Source organism: Myripristis murdjan, chromosome 6 (genome assembly GCF_902150065.1).
Source record: "Myripristis murdjan chromosome 6, fMyrMur1.1, whole genome shotgun sequence".
Classification (NCBI taxonomy): domain Eukaryota; kingdom Metazoa; phylum Chordata; class Actinopteri; order Holocentriformes; family Holocentridae; genus Myripristis; species Myripristis murdjan.
In genome coordinates, this window is record NC_043985.1 from 13,046,878 (window position 1) to 13,052,181 (window position 5,304).

The 5,304-nt window shown below is 47.0% G+C and overlaps 1 long non-coding RNA gene across 1 annotated transcript in view; it reads right to left on the minus strand.

Annotated features, from left to right (window-relative positions):
• The window catches only part of LOC115360605 (uncharacterized), a 47,033-nt gene extending 42,364 nt beyond the window's left edge, over positions 1-4,669 (minus strand). Inside the window, exons 1-3 of the long non-coding RNA XR_003928353.1 lie at positions 4,525-4,669; positions 398-420; positions 1-44 (exon numbers count right to left, since the gene is read on the minus strand). The exon at positions 1-44 is cut by the window's left edge and continues 168 nt beyond it. This is a non-coding gene — a long non-coding RNA (uncharacterized LOC115360605). The remainder of the gene's footprint in view (positions 45-397; positions 421-4,524) is intronic.
• Between the last annotated feature and the right edge of the window lie 635 nt (positions 4,670-5,304).

Sequence of the window (5,304 nt, forward strand, 5' to 3'; positions counted from 1 at the left end):
GGGGGGGGCGTCCGTAAGCGCTCATCAGAGAAGGGTTCCCCTCGCTTTCGCCGTTAAGCAGGGAGATGGAAGAAGAAAAAAATGTGATAGAGACTCAACAGCGCCAACAGACAAAGGGAGTTTTGCACTTGCTTATTTACCAAAAGGGGTGATTCCTGTTCTGCAGGAAGGTTGCTCATGGGCTATAGTTAAATATGGATCGCAAGGCATGCCAGCAAATCCATGCCTTTACCGACAAACAAGTATTTTGCGTGCATAATACAGACGGGGGACAGAGGTGGAGGAAAAATTTGGAAAAGACCAATAGTAAAGGCAGTCATGATCATGCACTACCAATTCTCACACACAGACAAAAGTACACGGAATGAAACCTTACATGTGCAAATGTCTCACTCACCATGGTGCAGGTATGTCCTTGTTCTAAAATGGAGAGAGAAACACAGAGAAAGATTGAGAATTTAGTCAGAGGCAGCAACTAGTCTCTGGAAGAAATGCAACAGATAAGTCATCCATTTGTTATGTAGGCTTACAGTGGCACGTCCAAGTTTGCTCAGGATCGCCTCCCTTTTTATACAAGTGATACCCGTCTGTCTATTTCTGGCGCACGATCAAAACCCTGGTGCTATTTTTAGGTCACAGTAAGAGGAAGAAAAAACACTCACAAAAGGCATCGCTCAGGAACGTTACGTGAAGTGCATGTAATGTAAATTAATTTGCCTCTCCAACTCTGCACAACAGCCCCGATTCCCCTCCGTTGCATCATTGCAGTGATTTTTTTTACCCTATGTGCCTTCAACAACACCACCACCTTCTTCTCATCTGTAAAATACTACTTTCCCCTCAACAACTAAAATGTAACTCGTCGTCGCTGCCAGTATCACCATCGACAATATTTGATGTCTTGTCGCCCTCTTCAGAAGATTCTCGTCCCAGTGTCACTTCAGCTGCTGAAACTCATGAAGGCAAATAGGTCCAAATATTGATGAACGCGGATTACCCGACGCTCCCTGTGAAGAATTTTTGCGTTTAGTCGACGGAGCACAGTAAAAACTAATAATTAAAGCTGTGCTGATGAGAAGAAGAAGAAAAAAATAAATAAAAAGCCATTTTTGTTGAAGGGCTGCGTCAGTTACTAGGCATTGACGTCACGTTTAGATTCTCCCACTTTACAGCCCATAGAGCCTGATTAAAGACACTGCCGCTCCGTGATCAGCTCTTAGGAAATCTGCTATGGAAAAATGAATGGCGAAATAGGAAATATTACAGGTGGGTAATGTGGTCTGGACTCTTGGAAACAGCTTTGGGGTGGGTTATCTCCCGGTAAAACCCTCCTCTAATGCTGGAACCTCTGGGTTTCCATCCACCCCCCTCCTCTTCTCTACCCCCCTCCTACCCTCCCCTCAGCACTGGTACCGTTGTGGGCTTGAGAATTTGTATCCCAGCCGTGTATTTGGCGGGCAAAAACATTGTCTCTCTGCCGTATAGGAGAGGAAAATAAAGCCGCTGCCTTCTCTATCTCTTCTTTCCACTGGTCGTGCCCACGCACCAGACCCGTTCCTCACCCACGGAATGGAGCCACGGGGAGAGCACAACTTGTCCAAGCAAAGACGCACAAACCTCTCTCCACACATCGCTCTCTCTCTCTCTCTCTCTCTCTCTCTCTCTCTCTCTCTCTCTCTCTCTCTCTCTCTCTCTCTCTCGCTCGCTCGCTCGCTCGCTCGCTCTCTCTCTCAAATCCCCCTATCTATATGTGCAATACTGTAAAACCCTCTCTTCGAAATTAACTCTCTAGACATCCACCACACAGTTCATCTGCACTCATACCGCGTGGAATTCACGAGACTTGCGTGAGAAGGCGTGGGGTGGGGTGGGTTTAGGAGGGTGGTGGTGGTAGTGGTGGTTGAAGGGGGGTGGCGAGTATCCACTGTGTGGCCGCTACCTAAAAGTCAGCTGTGAGACGGGGGAAAAGGGCTGCGCCTGTCGCATCGTTTGGTGCTATTTTTATCCCTGCCTGTAGGCCAACTGTAGGTTGTAACTCCTATGTCCGTAGCTGCTGGCGAGTGCATGCATAAGGACAGAAAGAGCGCGTATAGGCTGTCCTCCAGAGTGCCCACCATAAGAAACAATACTAGGAGCAGTAATACGGTCAGTTTGTGTGTCCTGGATACTTCGGCGCTTCTTTCAGTTTGTTTCTCCCTGTTTGCTTCCACCAAACCAAGCCAAACTAGACAAAGATGTGACCACGGTGTAAACCCCACCCCTCACCCCCCACTCCACACACACACACACACGCACACGCACACGCACGCACACACACACACACACACACACACACACACACACACACACACACACACATGAATCTTCCTGCAGTTCTTCAATCAAAAGGGAGCATCAATCTAAATGGGAGTTGTAGTTTGGGTTTCATGATGCGCTGCGCCAAGTTCACCGCGTGGTGTCGACAAACTCAGCCAGAGAGCCTCCCTGCATCTCCCCCTTACTTCCCTCAATACCCCCCCGACCCACCCACCCCCGCCCATCTCCCCAAAAAGGAGCATTGACTCCGCAAGTTGCGAGCAGCAACCCCCCCCCCCCCCCCCCTTTCTGTGCTTCTACTGTATATCGGACTTCGTTTCACAAAGAACAGCCTTCGTTAAATCGCCATCAGTCTTCAGTTGCTGCGTTAAAAGAATCTGTAGTAGTAACGAGACCAAAAGTTTAATCCTAAGCTGCTGCAACAGTTCTTAGTGTCACAAGCAGGACTAATTTTTGTATAGGGTGTCGCGAAAAAGTCGCCTCACTCTTAAACAGCACAATTGTTTGCAAAAGAAATCATTCTGCCGCATTGAATTGGACACCTGCACTCAGCCCGAACTCAGTTTGCCTATTTTTTTTTTACACCCATCGATATAGACTGACAAATATTCAATATATTAATTCATGGGATAAATCATACTGAAATGTAATAAGCTGGTGCAACTTACAGAGGCTATTTAACTGGGTTTTAAAAAGCTTATATTAATGCTTTTCTGAAAGTGCAGCTGATTTGAATTGACACTTATGGTTGTTTGCCTCATGATGATCAGCGACTTCTGCTGGTCGTTCTTCAGCCTACCCACCGTTTTATTTATTTACCACTACATCAATGGTTATAGACCTCACAAAACTATAAACTTTACCTTAACTCGACACAGTGTCTTAGAAGAGCCAATAAATTCGTGGACTAACTGAGCAGGCGGAAGGAGTGGTGATCGTCCTGTATCCGATGGGTCACAGATACGAGCTCTGCGGCCATGTGACCTTTTGAAGTGAACAGGGGACTGCAGACTGAACCCCATACTCACTCATTCAGTCTGAGGTACGCTGCACGTAAAGTAGATTGGTACTGAACTTAACTTGTCTGGGTTTATATATTTCTTACTTTTTGCTTGATCTCAAACCTCCACAACTTCCCTGTTGCGACAGAGCCGCAGTGACTGTACTTTATATGATTGCATCTCCGAAGGGCGACGGTATTCTACAAATGCATTATAAAGTGAGTAAACTCAGGTAAATTGCTGACACAAACTGATTTGAGTCCGCTGCAAAAGTTGTGTGAAAGTGGACAAACCTCTTACACGGATAAAGTAGTGTTAGCAAATATACAGGAGGAACTCTGTCTTTCTCTCTCTCCCACACTCATTCAAATTTGCTTTATTGGCATGAAAGTAAAGGAAAATATGTGGCCGAAATAGTTTCGCATCAAGTGAGGCAAAATTATTGGCACTAAAGTCTCTCTCTCTCTCTCTCTCTCTCTCTCTCTCTCTCTCTCTCTCTCTCTCTCTCTCTCTCTCTCTCCCTCTCTCTCTGAGTTGTTACTAGGCATCTCAGCAGAACAGGCAGTCTAAAACACAGGATCCCCAACACGTGAATACTCCTACGCATTACCGCAGCCAACTCTCTTTAACTGTCTGCAAATCCCCTCCGTTGTCAGCATTCATGAAAAACATCCAGAATACAGTTCTGTCGCCACGTTTCGCCCTAGTCCTCCTATTCCCGGGCATTATAACGCTTGCATGCCCAACACTTGCATGCCCTGCGATTAACCAAAATAAAGTCGCACCGAATCTATCATGTGCAGTAAGTAAACAGGATGATATATGAGTTCTTGTCGGCGATAATCATAAGGCAAGCAAGCACCAGTAGAAATAAAAAATCAGTTATACTTAAAAATGCATTGAAATATGTTTTCTCTTTTCCTGAAAACACCAGTATCTTCATATAACTTGCAGCACTTCAGTGCTATTTGTAGCTGTACACACCAACCTAAGAATGTGCTAAACTGACTGTACATGCTATACATGGTTTTCCCCTCCTCTACATCCTTGCTCATGTGAATTGCAACGAGTGCTACTACCCTTTTCCCCGGATCAACCGGTTATGACCGATTGTTTAAGGGTCCCAAAATACCTACGCACGGTCAAAACGCTAACTTCCCGGGCTCCCCAGTCGGGATTCACGAGGTCTACAGAAGAGAGCACTTACCTTTTCTGTTTTTTAAACTCTTTTTATAGAGAGCTTTGTGCATGCTGAGACAGAGCAAGTGGAGAAAGAGGGAGTGCAAAAGCAGGGCAGTCTACGGGCTCTCCTCCTGCGTTAGGATGGAGAAAGCAGGTCACTCCGCTGTGTGTCGTCTCCCTATTCTGTCGGAGACTAAAATATTTGGTGTTGCCATTCAGGATTCAGGGAGCCAGCCCCCCAAAAAGGTGGGTGGTGGTGTTGGAGGGGAGGGAATTGAGGTAGGGTGGGGGTTGTTGGGTTTGGGGTGAGGGAAGAGACGGAGGAGGAGGGGGGCGCAAAGAGTTACACATGTGAGCCAGCTGATAGAAAGAGCCCGCCAAATCAGGGGGACTTACGCATTTGGGGAGGCGCGCCATTCACTTCTCTGCATAGACTGTGTGTGTGTGTGTGTGTGTGTGTGTGTGTGTGTGTGTGTGTGTGTGTGTGTGTGTGTGTGTGTGTGTGTGTGTGTTAATGACTTCCAGACAGAGACGAAAAGCATGAATGGGAGGCAGAACGAGTGAGAGTCCGCGCTATTAACCGGCGCAAACCCACCGGGAAGCGAACAAATAGGACGCAATTAAAGGCACGAGGAGCGAGTCAGAACGAAGCAGGCGGGGAGGGATTGGGAAAAATCTCTGGCATGGGAGAAAGCCATTCATGTCACAGGCAAGGGGTTTGGGGTTTTGGCAGAGTGCCTCGACGACGAAACCTGCAACCATCTCTCTCTCTCTCTCTCTCTCTCTCTCTCTCTCTCTCTCTCTC